Genomic DNA, 15,804 nt, shown 5'->3' with positions numbered 1-15,804 from the left:
CCCTAAGAGAATGCAAACATTTACACCCTTCACTCTTTTGCAAGATAACTATTTCCATGCGAGTTGGATTAGAAACCATGAGAAGATTTTTCTCTTTGATTTTTGGTTTCTTCTATTTTTAACATTTTTGGCAAGTCTACACATTGTGGTTACATAAAAACATCAGGATTAAGATATTTGGTATTTAAAAAGCACCCTTGGACTTGGGATGAGTCTTTCTGGCACAGCCGTGAGAGAGCTTGAATTCCTTTCATAAAATAATAGGCATTAATATCCGATTAACACATGCTTTTTGTCCAGCTTCTCCCAGTGGTCCCTCGAGAAGCCTCCTAAACCATGCTCCTGCCCTTATGAAAGGCCTGTCTGCTTGGTGGCTGGAGGGAGGGCCCTGCATCAGGTGCCCTCCTTAGGAGGGCAGGCTCCTGCTGTGTCTGTCACCCAGGAGGTGGTCCAGGTTGGTCACCATTTTCTTTTTTTTGTTTGTTTTTTTTTTTTTGAGACGGAGTTTCGCTCTTGTTACCCAGGCTGGAGTGCAATGGCGCGATCTAGGTTCACCGCAACCTCCGCCTCCTGGGTTCCGGCAATTCTCCTGCCTCAGCCTCCTGAGTAGCTGGGATTACAGGCACGTGCCAGCTAATTTTTTGTATTTTTGTAGAGATGGGGTTTCACCATGTTGACCAGGATGGTCTCGATCTCTTGACCTAGTGATCCACCCTCCTCAGCCTCCCAAAGTGCTGGGATTACAGGCTTGAGTCACCGCGCCCGGCGGTCACCGTTTTCAAGAGTCATTGCCAATTATTGTGTGCCTACAGTGCGCCAGACCCACTGCTCACCTCTCCTCACCTACTGTCTGAGTGGATCACCACAATCCTGCGAGGTATAACCCACTAACAGTGTTTTAGGAGAGAAGGAACGTAGAAGCCTATGGGATCTGCTTTTCAGGAGTCGCTATCCAGAAAGAGAGAGACATGTATATGAGTAAGTTCAAGAAAGCATGATGTTAGTGATAAGAATTAAAGCTAAGGCATATTACAAACGTACCTTGTGCTTGTTGCTGTATCAAATGCTTTCTTTGGAGAATGTCACTTAACTCTCACAACAGCCCTATGAGATGGGTATTTTATCTGCATTTTACAGAAATGGAAGAAGAGGAAGCTAACGTTGAGCAATGTGATATGGTAAGCTCCAGAGCCCACACTCTGGAAATGGTAGATTTGGGAGTCAAACCCAGATAGTCTGATCTCAGATCCATTTACTGAACCACCAGTCTATACAACACAGTGACCAAGAGCCACAAAGCACGGGGGTGGTTCATTGAAACAGCCTCTCCACAGGTGGTGTAGACCAGTAGAGGAAGGGCCACACTGTATATTCCCAATAATGGTTCAGGTTAGTTCTCTGTTTCCCTAAGGACTTTTTCTGCCATTCTTACTGCTGGAAATGGAGCTCTTCAGATGACCACTTTTCTTTCCTGCCTGTTTGCCTCAGGAAATGACTGTTGGCCCACAGACTGCTGGATATACCAGGCGTATCAGACTCCCTAGCTCCGGGAGTTCTTAAACACTGGGGTGCACCAGAGTCCACACACCCACTGGTGAGGGGTGGGACCCTAGAGTCTGCATTTTAAACTTGCACCCCAGGTGCAAGTGATCTTGGTCTTTCTGCCATTTCCTAGCGTCCCCAAGAGACCCAGGGGAACTTACTAGTCAGTGGACAGATGGTTCAGGGTGAGAAGAGGTTGTATTTTCTCCTTCGGCAGCCACTACCTTCTACCATAACCCCCAGAGCTCAAGAGGGGAAAAGTGAAAGAGGAAAAACAAAAACAAACAAAAAATAAAAGGCCAGGGGGAGGTGGTGCTGGGGGAAGAGCATAGAACTCAGAGTCATAGACTCAAGTCAAACCCATCAATATTTGCTGAGAAGCAAGGGCTCCAAATGAGCTCTGTAGGGATGGCAGAAACAAAGCCAGATTAGGGATGGGTCAGGAGAGAAGGGGAGGGTGAGCTGAACCTCCACCAGAGGTGGCCGCTTGTGTTTGAAGCCTGCTTTGATGGGCCCACAGGGCTGACAGATGGTGGGTGGGCCCTGATTGTAGATGGTCTAGAAGTTGGGGTGAGCTGTGAGAATAAACAACAAATTGGACTGTTTAGTTACAAAGGAAGGGCTACGGATTCAGAGCTTTGGAGCAAAGGAGAGACGAGGGTCACTTCCTAACAGGGCTAGGGAGAAGCGCCTGGAGGCTGGAGGATTATGGCAGGCGGAAGGCAAAAGAAAGGGCAGAGGCGGGGATTTAGCCACTGACAAGTGTAGTCAGCATTAAGGGTCTGGTGAGTTGTGCGAATAATCAAGCAAAACCTGAACGTTCTCAGAGGTGTTTCAGCGGCTGTTGAGAGAAGCAGATGTTTCTTGCTTCAGCTGCAGAAAAGGTAAATAATTTTCATTTATTTTTATAAAATTGAGGTCCTGCATAAACCTTCATTTGGAGGAACAAAAGAGCTGTGTTGCTTTAAAAGGCTTAAAAACCCCAAGAGTATGAATAATATCTATATCTACATCTCTCTATGTATCTAAAAAGACAGTTAAGTCAGGGGTAGCTTTTTTTCCTTTTAGGAGACAGGGTCTCACTCTGCCTGCAGGCTGGAATGCAGTGACATGATTATAGTCATTGCAACCTCCAGCTCCTAGACTCATGCAATCCTCCTCCTGCCTCAGTCTCCCAAATAGCTGGAACCAGAGTAGTGTACCACCGTGCCGGGCTAATTTTTTTTTTTTTTTTTTTTGAGGGACAGCTCAGGGAGGGGAGCAGGTGTTGCTTTGTTGCCCAGGCTGTTCTCTAACTTATGGCATCAAGCAGTCCTCCCGCCTTGCTCCCAAAGTGCTGAATTCTAGGTGTCAGCCACCATGCCTGGCACGAAAAGGGAGGAGGGCAGTTTTGAAGGGCCTATTAAGTGTCACGCTTGCTGAAGTATTTAAGAGATCCATCCATCGCTTAGCGGGAAGAACACTGGCGCTGAGGTTGAGGTTGCTTTCAGCCCCAAGTCGGTCCTGACTGTGAACTTTTAAATATTCACTGCAGTTTCCTGAGAACTAGGTGTGTTTGTTTTTGTTTTTAATAAATTAAGAGGCTCTGATGAATTAAGTGATTTTCAAAAGTTCTTCCTGCTGTGCACTCCTGTCAGCCATGACCTTGCTATCTGGCCTCCCTAGCACATACACATGGAATGGGTAGCAGGATCAAAGTTCAGGGAAGATTAATGTTGTGGTGTCATGTGGATGATTAGGGAGACAGGTTAGGGGACGAGATGCTGTTGCTGAAGGCTACAAAGGCATCAAGAGTGGAAGCAACAGAGACAGAAGCTTGGGCATGGACACCAAAGTCACAGAAGTTGAGTTTGCACTAAAGGAGGTGAAATGATACATTTTTTCTCATATTAGAAAAAAATTCCAGCCAGGCACTGTGACTCATGCCTGCAATCCCAGCATCTTGGGAGGCTGAGGCTGCAGGATTGCTTGAGCCCAGGAGTTCAAGACCAGCCTGGGCAACATGGCAAGACCCCCATCTCTACAAAAAAAGAAAAATTCCCAAGTTGATTAACTTGCTCTCTTTCCCATTATTTTTTCCTTTGAGGTATATTTTTAAAACTTATTTTTTAAACAAAGCACACAGGTAGAGGTCTTTGCGTGGTGCAAAGATCTCTATAAAGGTCTATCATGACTTTTTAAGCATTGTTTTAGCCGGGCGTGGTGGCTCACGCCTTTAATCCCAGCACTTTGGGAGGCCGAGGCAGGTGGATCACGAGGTCAAGAGATCGAGACCATCCTGGTCAACATGGTGAAACCTGTCTCTACTAAAAATACAAAAACTTAGCTGGGCATGGAGGCACGTGCGTGTAATCCCAGCTACTCGGGAGGCCGAAGCAGGAGAATTGCCTGATCCCAGGAGGCGGATGTTGCCGTGAGCCGAGATCGTGCCATTGCACTCCAGCCTGGGTAACAAGAGCAAAACTCCGTCTCAAAAAAAAAAAAAAAAAAAACATTGTTTTAAGTGAGTGGGCATACTTCCAAAGGAGCTGACTTTTCACTGAATGCTAGAAAATGAAAACATGGGAGCTGTTTAGATTGGCCTGGGAAACATCATGTCCAGTAGCCGCTGTTGATCTTTGCTGTGAAGTAGTTCTGTTTTCTGAAAAGATTCCTTTTGTCCATTGTCTCATTATGATTATGGGAGCCCAGTTTTCTCAACTGGAGAAAGAACTGTTTATCTGTGTGGTGATTAACAATCATTTAGATACATAGTTTAACCACAAAAAGTTACTGAGTTCCTATTTCTGTTGGGTCCAGTGTTAGCTACCAGGGATGCAATGAAGTCTAGGGTGTGCTCCCAGACCTCATAGACTGATGGAGGGGCCAGACATGTGAGGACAGAAACACAGCACCGTATATGGTCCTGGGGCATTTGCACCAGAGATGTGCACTCAAGGTGCACAGGACTGTGGTGACCAGCCATCCCATCCTTCTTGCTCCTTCTTGTTCCCTCTACTTCACTAGGGGTTGAAGTTAAACCAGAGAGAAGTTTGAGGAAATTGAGGTGGGGTAAGGGAGAGGCTTTATCTGAGTGGTCAGAAGGTTTTTAGATTCCCTGGAGAAAGCTTCTGATAATCATGTTCCCAGACAGTAGCCACATACAGGGGAATGGGACTGTCAGGCTTAAAGCTCAGAGTCAATTGTGGGCCATTCAGAAGCACCTCGCAAATGATGAGGGACTGTGTTCTAAGCATTCTCTCTCTGTGTTTGCAGTTGAGCAGTAGCTGGTACAAATGTACCCTGTGGCTGGGTTTTCTTTCTTGTCTGAGAAAACTCTTGAGAAGGCTATGCATTTCTGGTGTGTAGACAAAGACCTTCTGCAGATGAGTAAGATATGTCTTAAACAGAGTTCTTGTTGGACTAATATCACAATGAGTCTCTGCTAACAGAAACAGCTAACTTTGCATAAGCAAGCCAGTCTGCACAACTTAATAATATTGGTTCTCCAATAGAACCCTAATACAAAAAAAATCACACCACTCTTCCCTATGTGGCTTCAAAGTTAGTTAAAACAGTGCAACAACAAAGACAAAAATCAGCTTTGTTTCTTATGGAAGCCAGATTGTTAACCAGTGGGCCTGCTAACTCTAAACTCCGGATTTACCTACTCTTTCCCATGTAGCACCTGAGAGAGCGGGCCTCCTCCATGCATAAGGGTAGAAAGTTGGGGAAGCGGCAGGTAGCACACTCCTTGAAAGCAGGCGCTTCACAGGAGGAAAAAGGGTCAGGCTGAGCCAGCTGATCATGTGCACTTTGCCAATTAAGTGAATTCTCTCTCTACTTCCCCTGGGGTGATGTTAGTAAAAGGACAGAGAGAGGCCAATAGGGGGCATAGGGAAAATTCTTCCTCATCCAAACCAGGGTGGGGAAATGGTGCTTCCCTCTGAGGCACCTCAAGATTTTACACTTTTTGAGGGTCAAGTGCTTAGGTCTTGTGGGGAAGAAGTCAAAGAAAGACCACATTATTGTTGGGATCCCTACTGACCATGATACCACCTGAAATCTGATCATAGGAGAAATCCTGATTAATAAGTTTAACACTTGACATTTACCTATCTTTACTTACATTATCTCACTTATTCCCAAACACACTGTGATATTGGTCATAGCACCCCAGCAACAGAGACAGAAATTAAAGCACAAAGAGAAAGCGTTTAGCCCAGCAGGGTAACTGGTAAAGGGGCAAAGTCTGGACTCAAACCTGGATCTTTCTGGCTCTAAAGGTAGACCTCTTTTCAGTCTTTGAGGAGGACCCCATGGTTTGCAATTACATGTCTTACTCAATTTTATTTCTAACTTTTTTTTTTTACTTATTATTGGCATGTTTGGGAGAATAGATTGGATAGAATCATTAATTATTTGTCTCAATTTTATAATTTTATTTCAGGGTTTCCTGCTTTATGTACCTGTTTTCATTTAGACAAATGGCAAAGCACCCAGGTAGATGGTTGTCTGTTCTATCTTGAGAGTTTCTAGAAATGCAGCCTTAATCCTTCCAGCAGGCTTTCTGGATTCTAATAACAGGAATGATATGGTTTGGCTGTGTCCCCACCCAAATTTCAACTTGATTGTATCTCCCAAACTTCCCACATGTTGTGGGAGGACCCAGGGGGAGATAACTGAATCATGGGGCAGGGGGCAGTCTTTCCCGTGCTATTCTTGTGATAGTGAATAAGTCTCAGAGATCTGATGCGTTTATCAGGGGTTTCCACTTTTGCTTCTTCCTCATTTTCTCTTGCTGCTGTCATGTAAGAAGTGCCTTCTGCCTCCCACCATGATTCTGAGACCTCCCCAGCCATGTGGAACTGTAAGTCCAACTGAACCTCTTTTTGTTCCCAGTTATGGATATATTTTTATCAGCATGAAAATGGACAAATGCAGTAAATTGGTACTGGTAGAGTGGGGCACTGCTGAAAAGATACCTGAAAATGTGGAAGCAACTTTGGAACTGGGTGACAGGCAGAGGTTGGAACAGTTTGGAGGGCTCAGAAGAAGACAAGAAAATGTGGGACAGTTTGGAAGCTCCTAAGGCTTGTTGAATGGCTCTGACAAAAATGCTGATAGTGATATGAACAATAAGGTCCAGGCTGAGGCGGTCTCAGATGGAGATTAGGAACTTGTTGGGAACCGGAGCAAAGGTAACTCTTGTTATGTTTTAGCAAAGAGACGGGTGGCATTTTGCCCCTACCCTAGATATTTGTGGAACTTTGAACTTGAGAGAGATGATTTAGAGTACCTGGCAGAAGACTTGGATGCTGCTTAAAAGTATTCTGTTTTAAAAGGGAAACAGAGCATAAAAATTCAGAAAATTTGCAGCCTGACAATGCAGTAGAAAAGAAAAGCCCATTTTTTGAGGAGAAATTCAAGCCAGATGCATAAGGAGCAAGGAGCCTCATGTTAATCCCCAATACTATGGGGAAAATGTCTCCACACACTGTCAGAGACCGTCATGGCAGCTCATCCCATCACGGGGTCAGAAGCCCAGTAGGAAAAAGTGGTTTCATGGGCCAGTTCCAGGATCCCCGTGCTATGTGCAGCCTAGGGACTTGGTGCCCTGTGTCCTAGCCATTCCAGCCATGGCTGAAAGGGGCCAACGTACAGCTCAAGCTATGGCTTCAGAGGATGGAAGCCCCAAGCCTTGGTAGCTTCCATGTGATGTTGAGCCTGTAGGTACACAGAAGTCAAGAACAGAGGTTTGGGAACCTCTGCTTAGATTTCAGAAGATGTATGGAAACACCTGGATGCCCAGGCAAAAGTTTGCTGTAGGGGTGGAGCTTTCATGGAGAACTCCTGCTAGGGCAGTGCAGAAGGGAAATGTGGGGTTGGAGCCCCCACATAGAGTCTCTACTGGAGCACTGCCTAGTGGAGCTATGAGAAGAGGACTACCATCTTCCAGACCCCAGAATGGTAGATCCACTGACAGCTTGCCCTGTGCTCTTGGACAAGCCACAGACACTCAGTGCCAGCCCATGAAAGCAGCGGGAGGGAAACTGTACCCTGCAAAGCCAGAGAGGTGGAGCTGCCAAAGATAATGGGAACCCACTTCTTGTGTCAGTGTGACCTGGATGTCAGATGCGGAGTCAAACCATTTTGGAGCTTTAAAATTTGACTGCCTGGATTTCCGACTTGTACTGGCCCTGTAAACCCCTTTGTTTTGGCTAATTTCTCCCATTTGGAACAGCTGTATTTACCCAATACTTGTACCCACATTGTGTCTAGGAAATAACTAGCTTGCTGTTGACTTTGCAGCAGGCTTATAGGAGGAAGGGACTTGCGTTGTCTCAGATGAGACTTTGGACTATGGACTTTTGGGTTAATGCTAAAATGAGTTAAGACTTTGGGGGACTGTTGGGAAGGCATGATTGGTTTTGAAATGTGAGGACATGAGATTTGGAGGGGCTGGGTTGAATGATATGGTTTGACTGTGTCCTCACTCAAATCTCAACTGGAATTATATCCCCTAGAATTCCTATGTGTTGTGGGAGGGACCCAGCAGGAGGTAATTGAGTCACGGGGGCCGGACTTTCTCATGCTAGTCTCCTGATAAGTCTCACAGGATGGTATGGGTTTATCAGAGGTTCCTTTTTTTGCTTCTTCCTCATTTGTCTCTTGCCGCCGCCATGTAAGAAGGGCCTTTCACCTCCCACCATGATTCTGAGGCCTCCCCAGCCACGTGGAACTGTAAGTCCAATTAAAACTCTTTGTTCCCAGTTTCGGGTATGTCTTTATGAGCAGCATGAAAACGAACTAATATAAGAAATAACTTTTTAAACAGTTTAGAAAGTCATTTCTGATCTCAGAATACAGAGGTTGTAACTGGGTTATAACCAGCTAATGTAATGTGTTAAATGTAGAGAATTTATATGCTATTCTGAAAAGTGTTGGAGGGACTAGTAGGAGGGCATGGTGGATATAATTTGCCCAAATTCATGAAATAAACCATATTGCATTAGATTTATTATAAGCAAAAAATACTGGAACTCCCTCAAAATATTAGGGTTAAGTGTGTTATAAATGTTGGGGAATATTGTTAACTCATTATCAAATCACTGAGGTTAATTATTATTTCTTTTTGCCTGAGAATTACAAGTCTACCCAAATTAAGCAAGAAGGAAGCATTTCATTTCTTTCTTTCCTCCTGTGCAGGGCTTCCATTGCCACTGTGCCCCTCACCCCTACCATCTCCTGCCTATTTCTTATTCACACACACACATTTGCATTGAACTGAATCATTTTCTATTTCTCATATCATTTCTTGATGTTATCAAAAGTTATAGTTTCTTTTGTTATCAGTCACTATGTCAATTACCATATAATTGTTTTCCATTTGTGAAGTTCTTTCTCTTTTGATTTTCACAATAACCTTACAATAAAGGTAAGCACCATTATCTTTATTATTTTTTCTTTTTATTTATTTATTTATTTTGAGACAGGGTCTCACTCTGTTGCCCAGGCTGGAACACAGTGGTGCAATCATGGCTCACTGCAGTCTTGACTTCTCCAGACTCAGGCGATCCTCTCACCTCAGCCTCCTGAGTAGCTGGGACTACAGGCATATACCACTGGGCTAATTTGTGTTTATTTTGTAGAGATGATGTTTTGCCATGTTGCTCTGGCAGGTCTCAAACTCCTAGGCTCAAGCAATCAGCCTGGCTCAGCTTCTCAAAGTGTTGGAATTACAGACATAAGTCATTGTGCCTAGCCACTATCATATTTAAGGAAGACAAAACTAAGGTTCATAAAAAGTATCTGTTCAAAGACATAGCCAGCTAAAGTCATTGTCAGGATTTGAATCCAGGAATTTTGAATCTAGACCACAAAGTTTCTAGAAATAGATCTCTTCTAGAGTGGCACATGATAGTGTACATAGGGCTAGGTCTCTGTTTCTTCCGTTTCCTTCCCTGGCCCCCTTAGATGCACCCCAGAACTTCCTCTGATCTTTTTTTTTTTCTTTAACTACCCAACTGTCTAAAGAGGCAATTTTAAGTAAGTAGTAAGAGCTTTGGAATAAGCTTGGCTGCTTACTGGTACTGTGACCTGGGATATAGCTTCAATCTCATTGTGTCTCACTTTCCTTAAGTGTAAAATAGGGATAATAATAACAGCTATTCATAGGATCATGAAAACTAAAGTAAATAGGAAGTCCTTAATAAATGCCATTGTTACTACTATATAATTAGAATTTAGGTATCCTAAGGTAGATTCTAGGTGACTCGTCTCTCAAGAATCTTGACTCTCTAGTAAAACTTGCATCATAATATGATTCAAATGATGAACATGATGATAGCAACAACCACTATATTCTGTACCTACTAATGCTAAATGTTTTACAGATACTGTTTGAATTCTTGCAGTAACCCTGCAAAAGCTATCTGCTGTTAGCCACTGGTCTTTTGTGCCTCTAAATCTTGACTGCTGTTGGCATTAATTTTACCTATCCCCTGTCTAGCTTAAATTTATAATCTTTCAAAAATTGAAACAGTGTTTTCTAATTTCCAGTCTTCTGGCCCATTTTGTATTCTCCACCTTCCTGCAGAGATCTTTTGCAATGGCTCCAGATGTCATATGTAAGTTCTCATGGTGTTAGGGCTAAACATTTTTCAGACTTTGAGATTGAAATTCACTTAGCCTGGCTATGAGGAACCAATTCTGGTGACAGTTATAAGATCCAATTTCCTTGAATTCGAACCTTTTTCCTTTAAAATAAGACTTTTCCAAGGAAGGATTGATATACCCTGTTTTGAAGAAAAAGAAAGGGTAATTGACAATGACCTTTATCCCAGTATCCATTGAAGGTTCAGAGTGACATCATATCAGCTGATATATACCCATGCTTTAAAGAGTAAAATACATGTTTGACCTGCCTTAGTTCTTTATTTCAGCTATAATTTAAGCTTTATCTGTAGTTCCCGCCACATCCCCCATTCTTCTACTCTAACCTGACTTAGATACTGTTTTTGTCAAATCATATGTCTTCCTTTAAGCCACAGAAAATGAATATTTTCTAGCTAATCTAAATATCTGGAAATAATATAGCAAGTGCTCACTGACTTGGAGAAGTTTCTTTTTCTGTTAAAAAAAAATCAGTGTAATCATTAGGATTTATAATCTTTATAAGATTAAATGGGTCAACTGAGCTTTTATCCTATAATAATTTTACTTTACTATTTGTTTTTAAAACTGTGGTAAGATTGGATCAGCCCTGCCCAAGGTTAGACCAAAGAGTCTCCATCTTTGTTGTTGTTGAGAATCCAAGCTAGTTGGTGCTGGTGTCCAGAAGGAATGTTGTTCTCTTTATTTCAGAAAACATTTTTTAGAACTCTATCTTTTCCTCCATGGACTGTGAGTAGGTATTGTTTCCAACCATACCAAACAAATCCCACTCTTTTCTTTTACTCTTTTCCATTCTTTCTTACCAATAAATGTCCTCTTCTGAATGACAGTGTTTCAGAATCTGAAATGGTGAATCATTATAGGTCTTTGCTGAAAACACGTGTGCACTGACCTATTGTAGCTGTTGCTGCTGCTGCAGCATATAAGGTTGCATGTAATGCATTCATTTTTGGAATATTTACTTTTAACGCTAGAATGTCTGCACTGATGACTAAAAATATAAGTCTCTGAAACAGCAAGAATGCAATTCAGACGATCATTGAAGAGATAGAAGATAAGGAGGAATAATAGTCCCGTGACAGACTTGTGTAGGGCTACACCTATTTGTACTGACTTCATCTGTGTTCAGAAATAACACGAGCATTCTGAAGCTCTGAAACCATGCATAACTATGAAGATTAAAATGAGGCAGCAATGTTTCTCCCAACTAATTTAACAAAGTACAGTGATACAGCAGCTCAAAGTGGAGGAGTTGAATTCGTTGGGAAAAAAAATAGCAAAGCTGCTTCTTAGGCAGCAGTCTCTTCCATTCTGGGTTTGTCTTGTGGGCAAAGATGGCACCTAATAAGTAGGCAGGAGTAAACAGTGCATAAGAGTTGAGGGAATTGCATCTTAGGCACATCCTTTATTGGAGCCTGGAAAGGTCAGATGATGTTCATTTTATGTATACACACATACATACACCCCTCTAAAATAAAAACACAATCTACTTTAATTCAATATTTGGGAAGTGGCAGGACAATTCCAAGGACTATTCCAGCCATAAAGAGAACAATATAGCGGGAAAATGAGAAATCAGACTAGTCATTCTTTGATTCTGAAGAGGTGGAATTTCAGATAACACAGAGGAGTGGAGCAGCTCATTTGGAAGAAAAGTTGAGTTGATGTCTTGTCCTTTCAGGAGGCAGACATGTAACTTCAGGGTATCCCAGCAGCCTCAGGGAGTTGGCCGTGAGCTTACAGGTTGATATAGAGTCCCCAAATAACTGAAGACAGGAGGTCCATTTTGGTTCCTCTTTTGTGGTTTCACTGTGATGTAAAATGTTCATCATTCACTGTCATTTATTCATTCATTCAGCAAAATTCAGTTAAGTTAGTTTTGTGCCTAGCAATGAAGATGACACTATACCTCCTTCCTGTAGTGTATTTTTGGGACATTTCTCTTATGGTCTTCCTATAGGAAATGAATCATCCTGCCAGCTGATCCTGCCAGGAGGAGTCCTCCACCCCACAGATAAGATGTTGAACTGCTTTTCATGCTACTGGTATCTGCTTTGGTCCCTCTCCTTTCCTAACCAGCTTGTCCTTTAGTACCACCAAGATCTCTTAGAGGTGGGCCAGGAGAAGAAGAATAAGGACTTCCTCGCCAGCGTTGCTGAGCTACCTTGTCAACATTCCCTTGCTGTCCAGCCGAATTCTCTCTGCATATTTTTATAGTGCACATGTTTTATTGCTATAATTAATCTATTAGGCAGAAAATATGGAGAGCACATGGAACTTCTGTCAGATTTGTGCTATTTATTTGAATTTCCGTTTTTCTCTTTCCAAAGACCTCACCCTTTATTGTCCTTTTTCATCCCTGAACTGAGTAATACTCTGAAGGAATCACATTATTATGCCTGTTGGAACTTTGTAGCATTAAAAGCAGAAGTCAATAACTAACCTCAGAACTACATACCAAATTGTGAATTCTTCATAGACAGGGACCACATTTTTATGAACTCTGTGTCCTTAGTACCTAGCCCTGTGTCTGACACATGGAAATCTTTTAGTAAATGTGTATTGATCAAATGAGCCATTGGCTTCAAATATTTATTAAGAACCAGTGTTGTCGTGGGTGCAATTCATAACATAGAATTTGCATTTAGTTTCTACCTAGATGGCAAAATTTATGATTTGTTCATTTCTTTCTGGAGACTGAACAAGGACAGAGAATAACCACTGTCTGGTTGCTAGCGCTACAGTTTATTCAGCCAAAGAAGCCTTTCTGCATGAGGCTGCAATAGCAACAGCTGCCCTCTGCCCAGCATTCGTGAAAAGGTATTCACTGGGGACCTCCTAGGTGCTGGGTGCTGGGCTATACAAGTCAGTCCAGATCCAAAGACCTGGTCATTGTCACCATCTGTCAAGGCAATTGGATTCAAAACAGTATTTCTCCTTATTTTTTTCTCAAACACATCCACACTCAACTCAAGACTGTTTATGAAACAATGTGTGGACAAAACAATAAATGGAAGTTTGTTTATTCATTTCTTTACTCAGCCAGCCAGGCAGCCCTCCAACCCAGCACTTCTCAGATCATATTCTTTTGAACACACTTAGATCTACCAGGTTTGGGGTGAAGCCTGAGAGTCTGCATTTCTAACAAGCTCCCTTAGTTAGATCAGGCCTTGATACTTTGAGTGTCAGCCATGAACCACTAGATTCAGCATCACCCGGGAGATTGTTAGACCAGTTGACTCAGAACCTACATTTTAACAAGATCCCCAAGTTCACATCGGATAAGCACTGCTCTAACCATTTGATTAGCCCACAGCATAAATTATGGTCAGGGGTCCCAAGGGGGCTCTGGGCTGGGAAAGTAAGTCCAGATACATTTATAGTTCCCTTTTTAATTTCAAAACTCTCAGGTACCTGCGCCAATATGGCTGTGACACTCAGGAAAAGACACAGGTGGGTGCCTCTTTGTTCAGTCATTCAGCGGCATGATACATCTGTTACTATCCATCCTGGATTGCCATCGTCTTTAAACATGAGGAGCCTACCTGATCAACCTATTTCTTCTTAATAGAACTTTATTTTAGATTCACAAGTTTCACCCAAAGAGACATCCTCATGTCTGACTGTGTCAGAACGATTTACAAATTTGGATCAAGCACTAGGAGATCTGAGTTTCTGTTTCTTTGTCTGTGGAATGGAGATAATACCACCTGTTCTAGTTTCCTTTCTAGTCTTGTTGTGTGGAGCTTTGAAATATGCATGTGCCAGAGCTTTGAAAACATAAAAATATTCATGAAACTTTAAAACTGCTTTAGTGAGAAAAAAATCATCTTATGTTTCAATGCCGAAGGGATAAGAGTTTAACATTTAGCCTTATCATCTACCAATTCTATGATTTCTGGTGAGTTATTTTAGGTAGTTGAACCTCAATTTTTAAAATACATAAAATGGTCATAAAAACTTCCACCATATAAGGTGTGGTAAGGATTAGAAATGTTAAAGGATCTAGTGCATGGTAGGATTTCATAAAGGGTGGTCAATATGCCTGGATGAGAGCATAAGGGGCTTGGTTGAGAAAGAATTCTTCAAAGATGCCTTCTCTCTCAGTTAAGCCTGTTAAGTTGTGGGGGGAGGTGGGAAAGAGTGACTTTAAAGCTGTTTGAAGTTTTGGATCAGTGTCCTTCCAGTTCAAGAGACTGATATCAGGCCAAAGCGGGAGGATTGCTCGAGGCTGGGAGTTCAAGACCAACCTAGGCAAGAAAGTGAGACCCTGTCTCTACAAAATACAAGATAAAAGCCAGGTATTGTGGCTTGTGCCTATGGTCCCAGCTACTCAGGAGGCTGAGACAGGAAGATGGCTTGAACCTGGGAGGCCGAGGCTGCAGTGAGCCGTGATCTCGCCACTGCACTCCAGCATAGATTACAGCTTTGACCTCCCAGGTTCAAGCAATCTTCCTGTCTCAAAAAAAAAAACCACATGTCTTCAAATTTGTTACATGAGTATCTCTGGAAGCAAAATTCTCAAATTTTCAACAGCGTTTTGATATTTATTTAAACATTTGCAAGTGCCAGTTCCTGCAGGGCTTTGTGATGAGGAGGATTTGCTGTGATTATTCAGTGTTATTCACATGCTTCCATCAGAGGTGTCAGAGGGGCTTACTGATGGCATTCACAAGAGCCTGGTACAGGTATGCAGGAAGGTTTCCACAGTAGTGTCCATGCAAGCAGACACTGCTGGCTGAAGGAAAACAGAAGAATTAGTGGCACCGAGGAAATGTATGGTCAAGAAAGAAAGTTGCTCTGAGGACTGTGGGCGTTGATGGTACCCTCATTTGCAGAATAACAGAAGAGCAAGTGTTATTTGTTCAAGATATGAGGGGGCAACTGTTGGGTGGTTACTGTTTTACCGTCAGCAATTGACCATTTGAGACTATCATCTATTTTTTAAAAAACAAGTCCTCACCATCCTTCTCTGTGTTTCCAACCTCTCGTTCATACTTTTATTTGGAAATTCCCTTCTAAGACTCTCGGGTGTCTTAAGCCTGTTTTCAGGCAAGCTAAGCCTTTAGGAAGGTATTCTTTAGGAAAATAGATCGCTCCATTTCTTCCCTAGACTTTGCAAAATTTATGTGTTGATATCCTTACAGGTAATATTCCAAGGTACCCAGGAGTGTGATTTCACAGACAGTCTCAGGCAGAGTTTCATGTGATCTGCTTTTCCACATGGATCCCTTTGGTGGGGACTGGGGGGTGTGGTCAGTGGTCAATGTCCTGTGAATAGGAAAAAAATACCACCTTGTGGATATGGCATTTCAGTGAAAGCGTATTAGGAAGAGGGTGGGGTTAAGAGGGAGGAAGTGAGCAGGCAGAGAGCCAGAGGCCTTGGGACTGGGGATAGGGGGGCATTCAGCTGCCTGATTAGCAATTCTGAGCCATGAGCAGAGTTCGTAAGGGAGAATCAGGATGTCTTAGGTTTATTTTTTTGCCTCAGTAACTTAAGGTTGGAAGTATCAAGCCCTGTTTGAGTGTGAAATGGCAGAACCCCTTAGGCAGGGAAAAAGCAGTTAGTGGCATTGTGCTCCAAGTCCATTTTAACAGATTCCATGA

At 42.7% G+C, this 15,804-nt stretch overlaps 1 protein-coding gene across 2 annotated transcripts in view; it reads left to right on the top strand.

Annotated features, from left to right (window-relative positions):
- The window catches only part of MOB3B (MOB kinase activator 3B), a 216,397-nt gene that overhangs the window by 58,753 nt on the left and 141,840 nt on the right, over window positions 1-15,804 (top strand). The gene's annotated exons all lie outside the window — the stretch shown is intronic.

Source organism: Callithrix jacchus, chromosome 1, assembly GCF_049354715.1.
Source record: "Callithrix jacchus isolate 240 chromosome 1, calJac240_pri, whole genome shotgun sequence".
Taxonomy (NCBI): Eukaryota; Metazoa; Chordata; class Mammalia; order Primates; family Cebidae; genus Callithrix; species Callithrix jacchus.
This window is presented reverse-complemented; position numbering and strand designations above follow the sequence as displayed.